A 23,552-nucleotide genomic window follows, 5' to 3' on the forward strand; every position below is an offset into this window, starting at 1 on the left:
GTATGCATGCTTGTCTGATGGTGTGCTTGGGATAGGCTGGGGTAGAGGGGATTGGGTCTGGGTGGAGGAAGTTGGAGGGGGAAGGCTAGACACAGGGACAATGGCTGCCATCAGTGCTGAGGCCAGAGATTGCAGGGTTCGATGAAGGGCAGCCTGACCAGAATGAATGCCCTCCAGGAATGCATTACCGTGTTGCAACTCCCTTTCTATACCCTGGATGGCATTCACAATGGTAGACTGCCCAACAGTGAGTGACCTGAGGAGGTCAATGGCCTCCTCACTGAGGGCAGCAGGGGTGACAGGGGCAGGGGCTGAGGTCCCTGGGGCGAAGGTGATGCCCACCCTCCTGGGTGAGCGGGCACGGGGCGAATGCTGAGGGGCTGCTGGGAGGGCGGTGCTGGTAGGGGAGGTGGCGGATGTACCTGTAGAAGTGGTGGGCACAGATGGTGCCGCCACCACAAGGGTGCTCCCATCGGCGGATGAGTCCGTGTCGCTGTTTGGTGATCCGGTGCCCGACGTGAAGCTCCCCTCGCCCTCCGTCCCATTGGTGCATTCTGAGTCCGTGGTGTGTCCCTCCATGGCCATGTGGGATGCAGCTCCCTCGTGCTCCGTTGCCACTGTACCTCCGCCTGATGATGCTGATGCACAAAAGAACAGGGAGAGCACAGAAAGGGGGGGGGGGCGACAGAAGAAAAAGAGGTTGAGTGCATGGCTTACCGCTACCGTTGGCGGCCAATACAGACACAGCAGCCCCCTGCACTACGCCGCGCTATAGGCCTCTACAGCTGCAATTCCTGGGATCTGGCCTACATCGCTATGGTGGACATCTGCACACATAGATGCCACAGGGGCATGTATACCTGTACTTGGCACTCTACTGAGGTGGGGTGGAGTGGCACATGGCATGCATTACGGAGGGGCCTAGACTACGGAAGTCGTCCTGGCCTAGGGGAACCCACAGCACTCCTCCCCCACACAGACCCCTAAACTGCGCGCAAAGTCCCCAGAATGAGGGTGTACTCACCCCCTTGTGTCTGCTGTGATGCCCTCAAGCGCCCATCCAACTCCGGGTAGGCCACCGCCAGGATCCGGAACATCAGGGAGGCCATCCCCAGCTGAGCCTCTGCCGTCTTCTTGCTCTTGCTCCAGCAACGAATGTCCTCCCATCTTTTACGACAGTGGGTGCCCCGTCTCTGGTGGGCCCCCAGGGTCCGTACATCCTTGGCGATGGCACGCCAAATGTCCTTCTTCTGGTGGGCGCTGACCTACATGGCATGCACAGGGGAAGAAGAGAAGTCATTACCAACTGCGCCATCAAAGTGAGTGGCCCACATCTCTGCCCTTGCCATGTGGCACATGCATTCACACTCATTCATGTTCCCTGAACTCTGCCCCCTTCCCTCTTACAACCAGCCCTCTCCACACAGGCATAGCCCATACAACGTACTCCCTGGGTACTTACCTGTTGGTCTGGAGGACCGTAGAGTAGCGTGTACTGGGGGAGGACCCCGTTTACTAGCTTCTCAAACTCCTGAGCAGTGAAGTCAGGGGCCCTTTCCCCAGACGCAGCAGCCATTGTCTCTTCCAGACCGAGGTCACAGCAGCACTTGCAGTGTAGGTCCTCTCCTGTCGAAGATCAGGTATCGAGTGATTGAACAGATAGAAAATGGCGGTCACATCTGCGGCGGTGACGTCCACGGCGGTGCGTATCATCACCGCCAGCGCAATTCATCATTGGCTCCTGGGACCCATAGGGTCCAATGTTAACCAATGCAGCATTGCGTCGCGGTCTACGACCGCCTACCGCGACGGTGTACAACGCCAGTGCAGTTACCTCACACCCCATTGTCCCAGTTTAGAAATCAGGCAGCCGCCATTTCAGGGGCCCACATGGCTTCATTTACTACTGCGTCACACATACCTAGGCCTACACTCGACACACGTACAGGTGGATTCTTGTCTTTGGTGTCGTGTTCTGTGTATCTGTGTGTACATACCTGGGATTTTGTTGAGTCTGTGGTCGCTGTTGTCCTTCCTAGGCACCGTCAGCTGGGACATTTGAGAAGATGGCGGAATCCTCCGGTGTACCGACTGCTGGTGGACCTGTTGACAATGGAGGAGCGACATTTGATCATCACCTACAGGTTTGACCATGCCACTATCCACTATGTACCCAGTTGGAGCCAGACCTGATGTCAGCAATCCGCCATCCCACAGGAATCCCCCCTGACGTGCAGGTGCTGTCAGTGCTCCATTTACTTGCAAGTGGGTCATTTCAGACTACAGTGGCCATGGCATCAGGTATGTCCCAGCCTATGTTTTCCAACGTGTTGTCCAGAGTGTTGTCTGCCCTGCTGAAACACGTAAGGAGGTACATCGTTTTCCCTCATGTGGAGGATTTGGCTACTGTTAAAGGTGACTTCTATGCCCTTGGACATATCCCCAACATCATAGGTGCTATTGATGGGACCCATGTAGCTTTGGTCCCCCCCCCCCCCACAGGAGTTAACAGGTGTACAGGAACAGGAACAGTTATCATTCGATGAATGTACAGATGGTCTGTTCGGCAGACCAGTACATCTCGCAGGTAAATGCTATGTTCCCTGGCTCAGTGCATGACGCCTACATCCTGCGGAATAGCAGCATCCCTTATATGATGGGTCAACTCCAGAGGCACCGTGTGTGGCTATTAGGGGACTCTGGTTACCCCAACCTGTCCTGGCTATTGACCCCAGTGAGGAATCCCAGGACCAGGGCAGAGGAACGCTACAATGAGGCCCATGGGCGGGCTAGGAGGGTGATCGAACGCACCTTCGGCATCCTGCAGGGGGTGGGGTGCTGGTGTGGTGGTCCTGTGGCGGTGCGTCCTGTCCACTAGTGCCGGTGGAGGTGGTGGGCAGTTCATCATCCTGGCCAGTGTCAGGGGCCCCTTGGAGTGCCACAGTGTTCCTCATGGTCTTTTGTATGTCCTTCAGCACCCCTACGACCACCTACGATGGTGCCCAGGGCGGAGCTGATGGTTCTGAGCTCCTGACGAGCAGCTGACGTGTCCTGGGGACGGAGGTATGGGCCCGCTGGGTGGGTGCTGTGCTGGTGTTACCAGAGGATGGAAAGTCAGTGTTGGGCTGTGCCTGTGCAAGGGGAACCAACTGTCATGAGGCCCACGATGGTCCGGGCTGGTCATCAGGATCCAGTAGGGCAGAGCTGCTGTCGTCACTGTGGGCCTCTTCTGTGGGTGGAGTGGAGTTGTCTGGACCCTCCGGTGTGGTGACGTTCCTTAGTGGTCCTGCAGGGATATAAGACCATGATTATTGCATGTGTGTGTGTAATGGTGTGCAATGGGTGGGTGTTTGTGTACCCCAGTGCAAGCATTCCTGTGTGTGGGTTTGTGTGATGATGGTTAGGGGATTGTTCCGGGTATGTGCAGTGAGCACGCTTTGGTGCGGGGTTACCATGCTTAGTAGTGTCATGCAGGGCTTGGTGTTGGGATGAGTGGATTGTGTTATTAGGACATTAGTGAGGAGTGTGAGTGTTAGGGGAGGGAGTGAGGGTGGGGGTGTGTGATAGCATGCAGGTAGGGTGGGGGATATGATAGTTGAGATTTGACTTACCAGTGTCCATTCCTCCACCGACTCCTCCGAGGCCCTCTGGATGCATGATGGTCAAGACTTGCTCCTCCTATGTTGTTAGTTGTGGGGGAGGAGGTGGGGGTCCGCCGCCATCTCGGGATCCGCCGAAATACAGACAGCCACACAAGTCCGCCACACCAAAGGTCAGTGATAAACTGGCGATAACAAAACCTCCACCGTCACGCCAACAGGAATACGCCCACACACACCTGATACACATACACACACCATACCCACACACTCACAACACTATAAAACACACACCCACATAACCCACAAACCCTTACTACCAGAAATTTGAAAGCAGGCCAGAGAGACACTACCTAAAACAACACCAGCATCCACAGGCACACAACACCATCACTTACACAACATCCACGCACCTCAAACAACACACACCAACACATCCCCTCACACATCACAACACACACCACCTCACACATCACCCACACCACATCATGGCACCTCAACGACACCCCAGGTTCTCTGAGGAGGAGCTCAGGCTCATGGTGGAGGAAATCATCCGGGTAGAGCCACAGCTATTCAGAACACAGGTGCAGCACACCTCCATTGCAAGGAAGATGAAGCTATCCCGCAGAATTGTCGACAGGGTCAACGCAGTGGGAGAGCATCCAAGAATACGGATGACATCAGGAAGAGGTGGAACGACCTACGGGGGAAGGTGCGTTCCGTGGTCTCCAGACACCAGATTACTGTACAGAGGACTGGGGGTGGACCTCCACCTCCTCCCTCACAACTAACAACATGGGAGGAGCAAGTCTTGGCAATACTGCATCCGGAGGGCCTCTCAGGAGTAGAAGGAGGACTGGACTCTGGTAAGGTAAATCTTTATTACCATATCCCCCACCCCACCTGCATGCCATCACATACCCACACCCTCACCCTCACCCCCATCACTCCAACACCTCACATATGCCCCACTATCACAACCTAGCCATCCCAATACCAAGCCCTGCATGCAACACCAAAGCATGGACACCCATCACCAAAGCATGTCCATTACAGATTCCCACACAGACCCTAAACCAACTATCACACAAGGACCAAGCCAAGAATGCAAGCACTGGAGTACAGGGTCACTCACCCATTGCACACAATGGCAAACACAGATGCAATAATCATGCCTTTACACCCCTACAGGACCCCTACCCAATGTCACCGGACAGGAGGTGTCAGACATATCCAGTCCCTCCCACAGAAGAGACCCACAGTGATGAGAGCAGCTCTGCACAACTGGATCAAGAGGACCAGCCCGGCCCATCAGGGACCTCGGGACAGTCGGTTCCCCTGACACTGGCACAAGCCACCACAGAGCCTCCCCCGCAGGAAACACCAGCACAGCACCCACCCAGCTGGGCCATCCCTCTGTCCCCAGGACACGTCAATCAGCAGTGTGTCCACCACTACAGGGAACCCAGGCAACCCCACCAACACAGGACGATCAGGGACCTTGGGGCAGTGGGCACACGGTTCAGGGGACAGAGGCACAGGAAAACAGGGAAGCTGGGAGGACTGCTGTGCGACAGGGGGAGGACAGGCCCAGGGAACCCACTCTCCACGAGGCACTCTCCAACATCATGGGAGCTTACCATCATTCCCAGGAGACGATGGCAACGGTATTGGCCACATTTCAGGAGACCCACCGGCTGCAGGAGGAACACTACCTTGGGATCAGGGAGGACTCGAAGTCCATTAACAACACCCTGGTCACCATTGCAGGGGTGCTGCAAGACCTTGTCAACACCAGGAGGGACACAGTGGCACAACAAGGACCCCCTGAAACTAGCCTGGACGATGAACAGCCCTCCACCTCCGCCGGCGCTAGTGGACAGGAGGCACCGCCACAGGAACACGACACCAGCACCCCACCCCCTGCAGATGGAGAACCACCCGCAAAGGGTCCCTGAGATCCAGGAACAAGACAGAGAACATTGCCAAGACCCCCGCCAGGAAAAGAGACCCCCCTGAATGTCACCCTTCTGTCCCACTTAGTTAACCTTTCCATCCTTCAACTGACATTGCTCCACTTTTTATCCCCTTTTGGACAATGCACCTGTGAAACAAATAGACTGGACTCTACCATGGACATTCCTCCACCATCACCCCAGCCCATTTTACAACCACCTCCACTTATTAGCACAGAAATAAACACACTTCAATCACAAAACAATCTGGAGTCAGTCTGTGCTTTCACAAACGTGTAATTGCAATAACCATGGAATATAACAATGTCAATTTACTTGTGCACATACCGATGTAACACAGCTGTATGCCTGGAGGAAATATAGCAGAGGGCACAAAGTGGGACCCACATCTGTGAAATGGAAAGGCAAAGTGACAAGTCAGGGTCCATACACTGAGTGAAAATGACAGACTTATGCTAGCTCCAGAAATTGTATGAGATGTGGGAGGCAGTGACATCTTATTACCTGTGTCTCACTGGAAGTATTGCATGATTATGTTGTTTCGGTTGTCGATAGCCTCTTCTTCTGCCTCCTCTTCTTCACTGTCCACAGGCTCCACAGCTTCCACAAGACCATCAGCTGGCCCATCCTCCTGCAGAAAAGGCACCTGCCATCGTAAAGCCAGGTTGTGCAGCATACAGCAGGCCACAATTATCTGGCACACCTTCTTTGGTGAGTAGTAGAGGGAACCACCTGTCATGTGGAGGCACCCTCCTAGTCCTCCCATGTGCCTCATTGTAGCGTTCCTCTGTCTTTGTCCTGGGATTCCTCACTGGGGTCAGTAGCCATGACAGGTTGGGGTAACCAGAATCACCTGCAAATATTGAGGGACAACTGTTAGACACACACTAACCCATAGGGACAACCCCATACCCAGACATCTATTCACACTGTATTGGGTCCTTGGCCTCACCTATTAGCCACACGCGGGGCCTCTGGAGTTTCCCCATCACATAAGGGATCCTGCTATTCCTCAAAATGGAAGCGTCATGTACTGAGCCAGGAAACTTGGCATTCACATGGGAGATGTACTAGTCTGCCAAACACACCATCTGCACATTCATAGAATGGTAGCTCTTCCGGTTTCTGTACACCTGTTCACTCCTGCAGGGGGATACCAATGCCACATGTGTCCCATCAATGGCACCAATGATGTTGGGGATATGTCCCAGGGCATAGAAGTCACCTTTCAATGTAGGCAAATCCTCCACCTGAGGGAACACGATGTAGCTGCGCATGTGTTTCAGCAGGGCAGACAACACTCTGGACAACACGTTTGAGAACATTGGCTTGGACATCCCTGATGCAATGGCCACTTTATTGAAAGGAACCACTTGCCAGGAAATGGAGTACTGACAGGGCCTTCACTAGAGGGGGTATCCCTGTGGGATGGCGGATAGCTGACATCAGGTCTGGCTTCAACTGGGCACACAAATCCTGGATTGTTGCACAATCAAGTCTGTATGTGACTATTATGTGTTTCTCTTCCATTGTCGACAGCTCCACCAGCGGTCTGTACACCGGACGATGCCGCCATCTCATCACCTGCCCCAGCAGACATGCCCTATGGAGGAGAACAGCAAGCAGAGAGTCAGCCAACACTGAGGTATCCCAAAATCTCATTTGCACACATGTATTAATCCGCAATGTTTCTGTAATTATGAGTATTCCAGGCCTACATAGGTGTGACACAGTTATTATTAATGCCATGTGGCCCCCTGAAATGGCGGCTGCCTGACCTGTAAGGTGGGGCAAGGGGATATGAGGTAACTGCGATGGCATTGTACACCGTCGCGGTGGGCGGTCAAAGACCGCGGCGCAATTCTGCATTGGTTAACATTGGGCCCTATGGGTCCAAGGAGCCAATGACGATGTACGCCGGCGGTGACGGTACGCACCACTGCGGACGTGACCGCCATTTTCTGTCTGTTCACTCACTTGATACCTGACCTTCAACAGGAGAGGACCTACACTGCAAGTGCTGCTGTGACCTCAGTCTGGAAGCGACGATGGCTCATGTGTCTGGGGAAAGGGCCTCTGCCTTCACTTCGGAGGAGTTGGAGAAACTAGTGGATGGGGTCCTCCCCCAGTACACACAACTCTACGGTCCTCCAGACAAACAGGTGAGTACACTGTGAGCATGCTGCATGGGCAATGCCTGTTTTGAGTGGTGTGGATGGAAGATACATGGGGGGGGGCTGAGCCAGCATGTGCGGATGGTGAGTGTATGTGCGTCAGGGCAAGGGTGGGAACGGGGGGCAATGAGTATGACAGTCCGGACGGGTAAGTAATGTCCTTTCCCTCTGTACCATTCCTCTAGGTCAGCGCCCACCAGAAGAAGGGTATTTGGCGTGCCATCACCAAGGACGTCTGGACCCTGGGGGTCAACCACAGACGGAGCACCCACTATGGAAAAGATGGGAGGACCTGCGCTGCTGGAGCAAGAAGACAGCAGAGGCCCAGCTGGGGATGGCCTCCCAACGTGGGAGGGGTGCCCGTCGCACCATGACCCCCCTGATCTTCCGGATCCTGGCGGTGGCGTATCCAGAGTTGGATGTGAGCTTGAGGGCATCACAGCAGCCACAAGGGGGTGAGTACACTCTCATTTAGCTGAATTTGCGCGCATTACAAGGTGTCGGGGAGGTGGGCAGTGGGTTCCCCTAGGCCAGGGCGATCTTGGTAGGCAAGGTCCCCTGTGAGGTAGACTATGTGGCACCCCAACCCCACTAGTGGTTAGAGGCATCTACACCTAGTCAGGCTTCTGTGACTTCCAGGTGTGCAGCAATTGGGCTTAGGCCTCGTACCCCATGGGCATGTGATTAATCTAGGAACTATAAGTGTATGGCATAGTGCAGAGGGCTGCTCACTGTCTGTTGTGTCCGCCAACGGTAGTGGTGTTGCATGCACTGAACATGTCTTTCTTCTGTCTTTCCCCCCCTTTTTGTGGTCTCCCTGTTCTTGTGTGCAATAGCGTCATCAGGCGGAGGAGTATTGGCACCGGAGCAGGAGGGAGCTGCATCCCACTTGGCCCTGGAGGGTGAAGCAATGGAGTCTGAAGCCACCAGTGGGACAGAGGGCGAGGGGAGCTCCACGGTGGGGACAGGAGCAGAGACCAGCGACAGAGACTCCTCCTCTGATGGGAGCTCCCTTGCGGTGGCGGGCCCCTCTGTGCCCACCGCATCAACAGGTACAGCCGCCACCCCCCCTACCAGCACCGCCCTCCCAGCAGCTCCTCAGCATGTGTCCAGTGCCTGGTCACCCAGAAGGGTGGGCCTCTCCTTCGCCCCAGGCACCTCAGGCCCTGCCCCAGTCAGCCCTGCTGCCCTCAGTGAGGAGGCTATTGACCTCCTGAGATCCCTCACTTTTGGGCAGTCTACCATTCTGAATGCCATCCAGGGTGTTGAGAGGCATTTGTAACAAACAAATGCATACCTGGAGGGCATTCATTCTGGCCAGGCAGCCCAACAGAGAGCATTTCATGCTCTGGCCTCAGCACTGATGGCAGCCATTGTCCCTGTGTCCAGCCTCCCCTCTCCAACCTCCTCCACCCAGACCCAATCCCCTGTACCTCAGCCTATCCCAAGCACACCATCAGACCAGCATGCACACACATCAACACACAAGAGTGGCTCAGGCAAACATAAGCCCCACACATCCCACAGGCACTCACACAAGCATCATACCCATGCACACATACCAACATCCACTTCCTCCACCGCTTCCCCCTCCTCCACATCTTCCTCCTCCCTCCCAGTCTCGCCTGCACTCACACCTGCATACACTACATCCTCAGCCACTACCTCCATCACCAGCACGCCCATCACCACACACAGCTCACGTGCACTCACCACCCCACCACCATTCACACATCCCCAGTGTCCTCTCCCAGTGTGTCAGTGAGCCCTCCTCCCAAAGTACACAAACGCAGGCACACACACCCAACAGCCATCCACCTCACAACAGCCTCCAGCCCATGCACCTTCACCACCACTGCTGCATGAGGGGGCTCCATGCCCATTGATGTATTCTGGGGAGTGCAAAGCCACAGTCTCTCAAGTCTCTCCAGTGGGTGGTTTGCCCACTGCTTTATCCTGGGGAGTGCAAAGCCACAGTCTCTCAAGTCTCTCCAGTGGGTGGTTTGCCCACTGCTGCATCCTGGGGAGTGCAAAGCCACAGTCTCTCAAGTGGGTGGTTTGCCCACTGCTTAGTCCTGGGGAGTGCAAAGCCACAGTCTCTCAAGTCTCTCAAGTGGGTGGTTTGCCCACTGCTTGGTCCTGGGGAGTGCAAAGCCACAGTCTCTCAAGTCTCTCAAGTGTGTGCTTTGCCCACTGCTTGGTCCTGGGGAGTGCAAAGTCACAGTCTCTCAAGTGGATGCCTGTCTCCACTGGTTCTGGAAGGGGCTTGGTGCCCAGAGTGCTTCATCCTGCCAAGGATAGGGTGAGTGGATGCAGATCTCCACTGGTTCTGGAGGGAGCTTGGTGCCCAGAGTGCTTCATCCTGCCAAGGATAGGGTGAGTGGATGCCTGTCTCCACTGGTTCTGGAGGGGGCTTGGTGCCCAGAGTGCTTCATCCTGCCAAGTATAGGGTAAGTGGATGCAGATCTCCACTGGTTCTGGAGGGGGCTTGGTGCCCACAGTGCTTCATCCTGCCAAGGATAGGGTGAGTGGATGCCTGTCTCCACTGGTTCTGGAGGGGGCTTGGTGCCCAGAGTGCTTCATCCTGCCAAGGATAGGGTGAGTGGATGCAGATCTCCACTGGTTCTGGAGGGGGCTTGGTGCCCAGAGTGCTTCATCCTGCCCAGGATAGGATGAGTGGATGCAGATCTCCACTGGTTCTGGAGGGGGCTTGGTGCTCAGTGATGCAATACTTGGGGTGTGCCAGTACACATTCCCTCACCTGGGTGTCTGGGGCACGAGATTTGCAGGGAACAGGTAGCATGAGAGTTCATGGAGGCAGGGCTAGACTCCATCCTGCGGCGGCTAAGACTGCTCAATGGTGGTAGTGCAGGTGCTGGTGGGGGTGCTGCCAGTGGTGGTGGTAGGCTGAAGCTTGTCTCCTGCAGCCTCGGATGGCCTCCCACTTGGGCTGCTGGTGATGGTAGTGGTCCTACTGTCAGCGGTGCAGGTGGCGGTGCTTGCGGCGGGGCTGCTGGCAGTGCTGGCCGCGGTGCAGGTAGTGGGGCTGGCAGTTCTGCTCGTGGGCACCAGGACTTCACCTGCATCCTCTGTCAGCTGAAGTGCCTTGCCTTCTATTTTCTTCCCCTTCCTCACCTTGGCAGATGCTGTTGTGACCTTGGCTCTGTCAGCTGGAGGTTTGGAGGAGGCCTTGCTTGGTGGGTCGTGCTGCTTGCCCTTGCTGCATGCTGGCCCCTTCTTCACCTTGGCAGGTGGCGTAATGGTTTGATCCTTTGCAGGGGTTTGGTGGTACGCTGGCATTCCTGACGGGTGCCCCCTTGGAGCGTCTGGGAGTTGCACGTCCCAGAATGGATGATGACTTAGTGGCTGAGGAGCTGGGCTGGGTTCTGGACACCCTGGCCCGAGGGTCGGACGGGGGTGATGGGGGGGGGGGGAGGTGTTAGGGAACAGGACAAAGTTTGCCAAGAAAGGTTTTTTAGACGTTTGGGTGAAGGTGCATGGGCTGGATGCTGTTGTGAGGTGGATGGCTGTTGGATGGGTGGGTGCTTGCGTTTGTGTACTTTCAGAGGACGGGTCACAGACACACTGGGAGAGGACACAGGGGCGTGTGTATGGTTGTGGGGGTGGTGACTGCTTGTGAGGGGTGTGTTGTGATGGGTGTGCTGGTGATGGAGGTAGTGGATGAGGATGTAGTGCATGCAGGTCTGAGTGGAGACGCTACTGGGAGGGAGGTGGAAGACGAGGAGGAAGGAGACACAGTGGTGGCAGTGGATGTTGGTGTGTCTGCATGGGGATGGTGCTTGTGTGAGTGCCTGTGAGATGAAGTGTGGTGCTTGTGTTTGCCTGAGCCACTTCTGTGTGTTGATTTGGGTGATTGCTGGTCTGAAGGAGTGCTTGGGATAGGCTGGGGTTGAGAGGATTGGGACTGGGTAGAAGAAGTTGGAAGGCAGAGGCTTGACACAGGGACAATGACTGCCATCAGTGCTGAGGCCCGAGTCTGAAATGCTCTCTGTTGGGCTGCCACGCCAGAGTGAATGCCCTCCAGGTATGCATTTGTTTGTTGCAAATGCCTCTCGACACCCTAGATGGCATTCAGAATGGTTGACTGCCCAAAAGTGAGGGATCTCAGGAGGTCAATAGCCTCCTCACTGAGGGCAGCAGGGCTGACTGGGGCAGGGCCTGAGGTGCCTGGGGCGAAGGAGATGCCCACCCTTCTGGGTGAGCTGGCACAGGAAACACGCTGAGGGGCTGCTGGGAGGGTGGTGCTGGTGGGGGGGTGGTGGCTGTACCGGTTGATGGGGTGGGCACAGAGGTGTCCGCCACCACCAGGGCCCTTCCATCGGAGGAGGAGTCGCTGTCTGTGGTCTCCCCTCGTGTCCCCGTCATGGTGCTCCTCTCGCCCTCCGTTCCACTGGTGACCTCACCCTCAGTGGATTCAGGCTCCAGGCCAATGTGGGATGCAGCTCCCTCCGTAGCTGGTGCCTCTGCTCCTCTGCCAGATGATGCTAATGCACATAAGGACTGGGTGACAAAACAAAAAGGGGGGGGGAGAGACAGAGGATACACTTGGTCAATGCCAGCAACACTACTACAGTTGGCGTACACAGCACACAGGGAGCAGCCCTATGCAATAGGCCATGCCCAACCAGTTACTAAGATAGTCACCAGCCCATGGGGTACAATGCCTAACGCCATCAGCTGAACCCCAGAAACCCAAAGGACCCTGCCCAGTAGTAGATGCCCACTAACACTATTGGGGTTGGTGTTCTTCAGAGCCTGCCCAAAAGGGACCCACCCTGCCATCTTCACCCTGTCCTAGGGGCACACATAGCCCTCACCCAGGTAACTCTTAATGCGCGTACAGCAGGAGTAAGATTCAGTACTTACCCCCTTGTGGCTGCTGTGATGCTTTCAAGCGCCCATCCAACTCCAGAGAGGCCAACGCCAGGATGCGGAACATCAGGGGGGTCATGGTGCGACGGGCACCCCTTCCTCATTGGGAGGCCAGCCCCAGCTGGGCCTCCGCCATCTGCTTTGCCCAGCGGCGCAGGTCCTCCCACCTCTTGCGGCAGTGGGTGCTCCGCCTGTCAAAGACCCCCAGGGTCCACACCTCCTTGGCGATGGCACGCCAAATACCCTTTTTCTGGTGGGCGCCAACCTGCAGGGAAAAGACAGCAGAAAGGGGAATTATTCACCTGTCCGGACCATCACACTCTTGGCCCACAAGATCCCACCTAACCCCTGATGCACATACATTGACCACCATACATGCAGCACTCTGGCCAGGATGCCTCAGCCCCCCCCCACATGTGGCTTACACACACAGCACTCCAGACATTCATGGCCCATGCATCATGCTCACAGTGTACTCACCTGTTTGTCTGGAGGACCTTAGAGTAATGTGTACTGGGGTAGGACCCCACCCAACATTTTCTCCAACTCCTCCGAAGTGAAGGCAGCGGCCCTTTCCCCAGACACATGAGCCATTGTCGCTTCCAGACACAGGTCACAGCAGCACTTGCAATGTAGGTCCTTTCCTGTTGATGGCCAGGTAGCAAGTGCGTGCATAGATAGAAAATGGTGGTGACGTCCGCGGCGGTGCGTACCGTCACCAACGGTGTACATCGCCATTGGCTCCTGTAAGCCATAGAGCCCCATGATAACCAATGCGGAGTTGTGCAGCGGTCATTGACTGCCTACCACGACGGCACACAACGCCAGCGCAATTACCTCATTTCCACTTGTCACTCCTCACAGGTCAGGCATCTGCCATTTCAGGGGGCCACAGGGCCTGGCACCTATCTGCCTCACAGCAGACATTGGCACAGCAATTTATTTTCAGATTCACATTTTCTTTCTGGAAAGTTATTATATCAGCACTACTGCAATAGATGTGGGAATAAGACCCTCTGCTCACCTTTCTCTTCCATAGGCTTCAACTGCTGAGTCAGAATATGAAATGGCGGCATCCTTCGGTGTACAGACCACTGGTGGACCTTGCAACAATGGAGGACAGACACATTATCATTACCTACAGACTTGATTGTGCCACACTCCAGGAACTGTGTGCCCAACTGGAGCCAGACCTGATGTCAGCTATCCGGCAGCCCACAGGTATTCCCCCCACAAGTGTAAGCCTTGTCAGTGCTCCATTTCCTGGCAAGTGGTTCCTTCCAAACAACAGTGGCCATGGCATCAAGGATGTCTCAGCCAATGTTCTCTAACATGTTGACCAGAGTGTTGTCAGCCCTGCTGAAACACATGCGCAGCTACATTGTTTTCCCCCAGGTTGAGGATTTTGCCACAGTGAAAGCTGACTTTTATGCCCTGGGACATATCCCCAACATCATAGGTGCCACTGATGGTACACATGTGGCATTTGTCCCCCCCAGGAGAAATGAGCACGTTTTCAGGAATTATAAAAGCTATCACTGTCTGAATGTGCAGATGTGTGTTTGGCGGACCAGTAAATCTCCCATGTCAATGCCAAATACCCTGGATCCGTGCATGACACCCTTATCTTGAGGAATAGCAACATCCCATATGTGATAGGCCAACTCCAGAGGCACCGGGTTTGGCTAATAGGTGAGCCCAAGGACCCCACCCAGTATATATTGGTGTATGGGTATGGGGTTGTCCCTAAGGGTGAGTGTGTGTCAAACAGGTATCCTTCGATATTTACAGGTGACTCTGGTTACCTCAACCTCTCATGGCTACTGACCCCAGTGAGGAATGCCAGGACAAAGGGAGAGGAATGTTACAATGAGGCACATGGACGTGCAAGGAGGATTATTGAAAGGAAATTCGGCCTCCTGAAGGCCAGGTTCCAGTGCCTCCATCTGACAGGTGGATCCCTGTACTACTCACCCAAGAAGGTGTGCTAGATCATCGTTGCATGTTGCATGCTGCACAACCTGGCCTTGAGACGCCAGGTGCCTTTTCTGCAGGAGGATGATCCTGGAGATGGTCTGGTGGCAGCGGTGGAGCCTGTGGACAGTGAGGAAGAGGAGGAAGAGGAAGAAGATGTTGACAACAGGAGCAACATAATACAGCAGTACTTCCAGTGACAACCAGGTAAGACATTGTACGTTCCACTTACATTTCAGTAATCTGTTGGACATTGTACAAGGCAGCCTTTTACCCTATGTCTCTGCCCACTGGCTGTACCCTTTGCCATCTCTCTTTTCAGATCCCTGTGCCCCACTCTGGCTCTTGCTATGCGTACTGCTGGCCATCCAAAGGTCATTCACACATATGTTTCACTGTATATTTGAGTTGCAATGCTTAGATTATGTTTTACTAATACATTTGTGAATCATTTGACAGACTTCAGATTTGTATTTGTTCCAAGGGTGTCTATTTAAGTGCTCATCAGTAGAGGGGGATGTGCAGTGGGCTGGGGTGAGGGTGGAGGAAGGCCCAGTTAGAGTCCAGTCTCTTGGTATCACAGGTGCTTTGTCCAAGGGGGCATGGGAAGTTGAGCAATGGCAGTTCAAGGTGGACAGGGTGGCAGAGTGGGAGAGAAGGGTGACAATCAGGAGAGTCTTATTTCCTGGTGGGGGTCTTGACAGTGTTCTCTGGCTTTTGCCTGGATCGCAGGGACCGTTTGCGGTGTGGTTCTCCTTCTGCAGGGGGTAGGGTGCTGGCGGCCTGTTGTTCCTGTGGCGGTGCCTCCTGTCCACTAGCGCCGGTGGAGGTGGAAGACTGTTCATCGGTGTGGCTAATGTCAGGGGTCCGTTGTTGTGCCACTGCCTCCCTCATGGTCTTGGCCATGTCAGCCAGCACCCCTGCAATGGTGACCAGGATGGTGTAGATGTTTGTTAGGTCATCCCTGATCCCCAGGTACTGTCCCTCCTGCAGCCACTGGGTCTCCTGCAGCCCATGGTGTCCTGGGAATGGGTGTATGCTCCCAGGATGTTGGAGAGTGCCTTGTGGAGAGTGGGTTCCCTGGGCCTGTCCTCCCCCTGTCGCACAGCAGTCCTCCCAGCTTCCCTGTTGTCTAGTGCCTCTGTCCCCTGAACTGTGTGCCCACTACCACTGACTCCAGGTCCCTGTTTGTCCTGAGTTAGTGGGGTTGCCTGGGGTCCTTGTAGTGGTGGACATACTGCTGATTGACGTGTCCTGGGGACAGTGGCATGGGCCCGCTGGGTGGGTGCTGTGATAGTGTTTCCTGAGGGGGAGGCTCTGTGGTGGTTTGGGACTGTGGCAGGGAAACTGACTGTCCAGAGGTCCCTGATGGGCCAGGTTGGTCATCCTGATCCATGCGTGCAGAGCTGCTGTCGTCACTGTGGGCCTCTTCAGGGGGGGATTAGATGTAGCTGGCACCTCCTCTCTGGTAACGTTAAGTAGAGGTCCTGTAGGGATGCAAATGCAGTGTTAATGTATCTGCGTGTGCCATCTTGTGCATGGGTGTGTTTCCCTCTATGGTTGTGATTTCCCTGTAAGCTTGGCCTTGTGTTCGTGATGGTTTTGTGAGCTGGGTGAGTCTCTGTGATGGGCATGCTGTGGTGATGGGTGTCCATGCAGGTCTGTGATAGGTGTCCATGCATTGGTGTGACATGCAAGGCTTGGTTATGAGGTGGGTGGGTTGTGATAGTGGGGTATATGTGAAGTAGTGGGGTGATAGGGGTTGGGGTAGGGGTTTGCGCTTGTGATGGTCTGCAGGTAGGGTGGGGGATATAGTAGATTTGGCTTACCAGAGTCCAATCCTCCTGCTACTGCTGCAAGACCCTCAGTATGCATGAACGCCAAGACTTGCTCCTCCCATGTTGTTAGTTGTGGGGGAGGAGATGGGGGTCTACCGCCAGTCCTCTGTACTGCGAGCTGGTGTCTTGCTGCAAAGGAACGCACCTTCCCCCGCATGTCGTTCCACCTCTTCCTGGTGTCGTCCCTTGTTCTTGGGTGCTGTCCCACGGCATTGACCCTGTCCACAATTCTCCACCATAGCTCCATCTTCCTTGCAACGGACGTCTGCTGAACCTGTGATCCGAATAGCTGTGTCTCTACCTGGATGATTTCCTCACCCTGTACCACCCCCTTAGCTCCTCCTCTGCAAACCTGGGGTGCCATGGTTGTGGTGTGAGTATATGTGTGAGGGTGTGTGGGGTGATGTGTTGGGGTGTGTGGTATGGTGTGTGTGGATGGTGTATGGGTGATGGTGTTCTGTGCCTCTGATTGAGTGGATGCTCCTGTTTTGGGTCTCAGTTAGCAATATATTTTTTTTTCATTGAAAGGGTTGTGGGTAATGTGGGTGTGTGTTTTATATTGGTGTGGGTGTGGTGTGTGTATGTGTGTCAGGTGTGTGTATTTTGAATTTTCCAATGTGGTGGTGTTTTGTACATGTGTGTGTATTTGGAGCGCAGTGGTGTGGTACACCAATGGTTTACCACGGTTGAAAGACTGCCTTGGTGATTCATGGGTCGTGATACTGTGGGCGTAGTTCTGTTGGCGTAACGGTGTGGGTTTTACTATCTCCAGTTTATCACTGACCTTTGATGTGGCAGACTTGTGTGGGTGTCTGTATAGTGGCGGATTTCTCAGTGTGGGTCATGATACCCGTGGCGGAATACCGCCGCGGGCATGGTATGTTGGCGGCTGTCAGCACGGCGGTAGGCGGCATTTACCGCCAGGGTTGTAATGAGGGCCATAGTCTAGAATCAGAGCACCATAGTCCATAAATAACCCCTCTTAGAACTCTTCCTCCACAAAATGCTGTGAACTCATGAAATGTAAATTTTATGTTCTCCTTTAATTTGAAATACTAAAACAGCCCACTATTGTTTCGTCTCCACACACGTTTTATTGCGAATCTAGTAGCAACAAACAAGTTAACAGTTTTAAGATATTCACATACCTAAGCATATTACTTCTGCCACAAAACAATCATAACGTGAATGCAAAATCATCAGTAATCATCATTTAAATGCATTTTTTTTTATTAAATACAACTATAATTAACTAGAGTTTTGATGCTCTCTTATTCCTCAACACTGTCCACCCTTTTTAAAGGGAATGGTGGGAGGGATAATGTTAGTGTTGTGCCTTTAATGACATCTTAATTCTCTATTCACTTCATTTGGAGAATTGCCATTTCATTACAAGACCAGAGGCTATTGTTATGCATGTTGAACTCCTTTCAACTCTACATTCGCGATATGCTTCACAGGTCTAAAGTAATGTTTTGCAAAAGTATTAGCATTAGACCAATCAGCTGCCTTCAAAATTTCTTCCACTCTTCCACCTGTCAAGTATGCTTTACCAGCCATAGCACGTCTTAAAGAATGTGCTTTATATATGTTGACGTCTATTCCTGCTTGATCCATTACCCATTTATTCCATCTTGCAATAGTAGCATTACTAACAGCACCATATGGTTTAACAAAAGATATCAAACGTTGATTCTCACTGTCTTTCCTGAATTCCATTACTACACACACCACTATATAACAACCCCCCACACAACCCAGAATCCTTTGCAACAAAACCGCAATACTGAGAAACAGAGAGCCGGGCACATACACACACACACAGAGCACCCTAACACAATAGGCACACACACATCACACACCAGCTAAACTAACACAATACACACATAACGAGCTCACATATCCCACGACTAACATTCATCCCTCACACCATACCACTCAACCCCATCAATCACCCAACACTGCACCCTTTCATACACAACACCCCTCACACCATCAACACAATCACAACCATGTCCCCACAAAAGCACCCACGATACACCAATGATGAGTTGAGGGTCATGGTGGATGAAATTGTCAGGGTAGAGTGACAAATGTCCACAGGTCCAGCAAACATCAATTGCCAGGAAAATGGTGTTATGGCAAAGAATAGTCATCAGGGTCAACTCAGTGGGCAGCCATTGACGCACAAGGGACGACATCAGGAAGAGGTAGATCAACCTACAGGGGAAGATGCGTTCCCAGGACACAACACCTCCTCCCCCACTGTTCACATCTTGGAAGGAGATGGTCTTGGATATAGTGCATCCTGAGGGCCTGACTGGAATACCTGAGGGATTGGAGTCTGGTAAGTACCCACAACATCAATGTCTCACAATTGTTGTGTCCTGCATGCTTCCTCAGTACCCAAATACCCCCTAATTCACTGAATGTCCCACTACGCCTACCTGCCAATCACCCAATGCCCCTCTCTTGCATGCCACCGCCCCACACAGCCCCTACTGCCAACACAGAACTTGGCAAGGTCACAGATACCACAGGCTAATCCTATCACTACAACTCCCACAATGCACCAACCTATCAATGCGAAAACCTGCAATGTGCACATAACATCAACTTTCATGCATGTATGACTATTGTACTACCTACACCTACCAAAATGAATGACTGAGGACCAGTACATGACAATGACAGCAATGCAATGGCAAACCACAGTGGCAAGCAAGGCTAAACACAGCTACAGCTCAGTGACAAATCAAAATGGACACTGATCTATATCCCTTAGCCTGTAATGGACCATGCATGGGTTGGGAAATTAAGATGCCAGACTCCATACACATGCACAACATCCAGAGACAGAAATATTACCCTTGCATACCCACATACTGTGTTCCCATTTGGAAATCATGGTGCAATGTGCAGCCATATTGTGTGACAACTACCTTGCCTCACTACTCACTAGGTACAGAGTTGAATAGTCATGTCAAGTATCAGATAGTAACAGAACCCATCAGTAGTGCCATATGTACTAATCAATGATGACACACCCAACATGGAGTATGGTACTCCTGTCACAGTCTTGTAAGTACTTCCAAGCTAGGCTGTGCAGCATCTGTCATAGTCATTGCAGTGAATCATGTTAAGCCACTATACGCATCTCACAAAGAGGGAACATAACACACTTTCTGAACTGTACTCTATGTCTCACTCCATCCACAAGTAACCCTGCCATTTCCACAATGGAGAGAATTGCAGACACTGCCAGCCCTCCTCTGGATGAAGGCACCAGTGAGGACAACACACCCAGTTGTCTGGACAGTGATGGCCTACCTTGCCCATCCGAGACACCTGGGCAGTCTATGACTCCCAGCCTCACCCTGCCCACATCAATACCCCCACCCCTGTTGCTCCGACATCACAGCCAACCAACCAACCCCAAACCTGTGTCCTAAGGACTGTTCAATCTATTGTGTGCCCCACACTACAGGGACCTGAGTTGGATCTTCACACCCCAGACAATGATGGTCCTGCTAACACTGGGAGTGGGCACACTGTGCTGGTGGTACAGACACCTGGGGGCAGGGGTCATGGGAGGGATGCTGTGGGACAGAGGATGGAACACCCAAGGGACTCCACTGACCAGGAAACCTCCCCCCAAATCCTGGGAACATATCAAAATTCCCTGGACAGGATGGACCAGATAAACACCATGTTGGGGGAAAACCAAAGGCTGCAGAGGGAATAGGGAATACCACCAGGAGCCCATACAGCAGTGGCATGCACACAATGCGACCATGGCCTCCATAGCAGCGGTGCTGAGGGACATGACTAGTACCCTGCGTGCTTTATCAACCCCCATCAGGGCCCTTCCACTAGCAATGTGACATCTGCCCCCTCTACATCAGCGGCAGCTAGTGGAATGGAGGCCCTGCCAGGGGAGCCCCAAGCCTCAGACACCCCTCATTCTGTAGCTGAAGAAACCCCCCCAAAACGTGGACGTCCATCCAGAGATCCGGCTGGAACAGATCCCAAGACCAACCCCCACTGCCAGGAAGTGATCCTCTCCTAATTTCGTACCCTTGTGTGCCACTGATATACCCTGTTGACTGTTCTGAGACAGGACTCCATGTTCCCATGGTACAAGGACACTAGACCTGTGTGACCAAATATTTCTGCAACTACTCTGATCAATCCATCTCCCATGAATTCACTCATCAACTGTTTGTTGTGTTGTTCATATTTATTTTATTTGTCACAAAACTTAAATGCACAATAAATCACTTATAGACACCAGTACTGTATATCTATGTTTAATGATACACCAACAATTGTCCTACTACCCAACTGTGGTCTCGTAATACCCCTCTGACTCAAACTGGCAGTGTCATGGCCATCAGATGGAGGCTCCCTCAGCAGGACACACATGACAACAGTAATGTCACTGGACAGATGTCAAAGAGTGAGGTTGAAATCCACAGTAACAGTGTATAGTTCATTGAGCCATCTGCAAATAAAGCAAGACAGAGAATACCATCAGGATGGAAGGCATGATGACACAGGAAGCACATGTACAGGTAATCGACTGCGTGCTTATTACATTATAAATCTAATTATTGGGCCTCCAGATTGAACCTATATAGCACCAGGATCAGGGCCTTCACTAGATCCATTTAACAGGCTATCTGTCATGTACACCTCTCAGAACTGTACTCAGTCACCAGTGTATACCTCAAGCCTTAGGTAGCAGATCCACACATTAAATCCATATCCAGTGGGTGGGGGGAGATGGGAATAGAAGAATGTGGGAAATCCACCTCAAAACTGGTCAGTCCATGAGAGAAGTGAATGTTGGAATCAGCTGCTACAACACATATTTGAGGTCAACCACTAATACTGTACACCTTACATTCTATCTGTCTGCTTCCACACCTCACACATAGACATTGGCCATCATTACTCCATCACATATGCTAAAGGTCAGGAGGCGCAATGTCACCTATCCACTTCTGATTGTGCACAGACAAGACTTGAAAAGGCCCACCTCACATACATATATGTCACCGGAAGTACTGATTGATGAACTCAGTCCTAGAGTCAGCTGATCCTTCTTCCTCTGGCTCTTCATCACTTTCCATATCACCATGTGCAGCCACAGATACAGCTGCCTCATCATCATCAGCTTGCAACAGTATCTGATGCCTCAGGGCTAGATTATGGAGCATGCAGCAGGCAACGATGATTTGGCAACCTTGTGGGGGGAGTAGAGGAGAGTACCTTCAGATAGGTCCAGACACCTGAATCTTGCCTTCAGGAGACCGAACGTTTATTTGATTACATGCCTTGTCCTCTTGTGAGCCTCATTGAAACATAATTCCCCTGGCATGGCTGGGTGCCTCACAGGTGTCAACAGCCAGGGAAGGCTTGGATAGCCAGAGTCACCTGTGAACAAAATGGTAGAACTATTAAAATTGAAGGTTCAGTGAGTGGGCAGATTGTGGTGACAGGTCACATTACATACAAACACTTTACAATGCATTTTTACCAACCAGCCAGGCCCTCTCTGTGTGTAGTCGTGCCATCATGTGTGGGACATTGCTGTTCTGCATAACGTAGGAGTCATGCACTGATCCAGGAAGCTTGGCTGTCCTTTGGGAGATGTACTAGTCTGCCAGACACACCACCTGCATGTTGATGGAGTGGTAGTTCTTCCTGTTCCTATACACCTGTTTATTGACACTGGGAGGGACCAGGGAAACCTGGGTGCCATGAATGGACCCTACCACATGAGAAATCTGTCCTATATAATAAAAGTCAGCCTTCACTTAGGTTATATCTGGTCCTTGGGGAAACCTGATGTAGCTGTTCAGTTGTTTCAAGAAAGCACAAAGTACATCCCTCAACACCATACTGAACATGGGCTGAGACATGACCTTGCAACCAGCAAGTGTAGTACTGACAATACTTGAACGATTGGAGGAATGCTATTTAGATTGCGATTGGCTGGCATCAGATCTGGCTCAAACTGTCTACATAGATCCATGATGGTCTGGCGAGTCAGATGATATGTCTGGACGACATGCCTGTCCTACATGGTTGCCAGGTCTACTAGTGAACGGTACACTGGTAGTTGTCTCATTTCCCTCATGGCAGGATACCTGTGTTGAGAGGAGAAAATGTACAATAAGTCATGCAGTAGGCAAACTTCAGCAGCACATGGTATTGTAGCTGACACCTAACATGTAGGGGTTGCGTAGCAGTGCTGACATAAACATTACAGACCATAGAAATGCACAGCATACACCGTCATTGCAGCACATTGGCTGAAATGTAAGTCGGATGGGACATATGACACATATGCATATAAAACTGTGTGGGTGACTGTGCAGTCCCACACTGATCAAACATATGTAATTAATTCAACCTATAGTTATCTGATATTGGGGACAGTTGGAAATGGTCAAAGTCCGTTGGCAGAAGTCGTCATGACAGTAGGCTGTCGCTACCGCCATGCAACTTGTCATAGGTTAACATTGCTGCCTATGGTGTGCTGGGGCCAATGGCGATGCCCGTCCGGCAGTGACAGTCATGTACGTGGCAGCTGTGGCTGCCATTTTCTGCAGTCTTGCTCCCTTGACTCCTGACATCGTTGCTAGCAAAACCTCCACAAAGTAGCTGCAGTGTACTGCCTCTGGGAGCCATAATGCCACGTCCTGCAGTTGAAAGGGCCCCTGCCTTCACACCGAAAGAGCTGGAGAAGCTGGTGGAGGCGGACCTACCCCTGTATGAACAGCTGTATGGGGCACTAGAGGAACAGGTAAGTCCAATGGGACAGCCATGTGTGCTTGGTGTTGTGTGTGACAGTGAGTCAGCCATGTGAACTGTAGTTGGAGTAGATGCATGCTTGTGGCATACCATACAGACATGTGTGCTGAGAGGATGAGTGTGTGTGCTCACTTGCTGTTACAGTTGTGTAATGTCAACTCCTGTTTGAATGGAGCATGTGTACATGACTCGCTTTTTTTTGGTGTCATTCATGCAGATGAACGCCCATCAGAAGAAGGGGACCTGGCGTACCATCACCAAGCAAGTGTGAACCCT

Source organism: Pleurodeles waltl, chromosome 4_1, assembly GCF_031143425.1.
Source record: "Pleurodeles waltl isolate 20211129_DDA chromosome 4_1, aPleWal1.hap1.20221129, whole genome shotgun sequence".
Classification (NCBI taxonomy): domain Eukaryota; kingdom Metazoa; phylum Chordata; class Amphibia; order Caudata; family Salamandridae; genus Pleurodeles; species Pleurodeles waltl.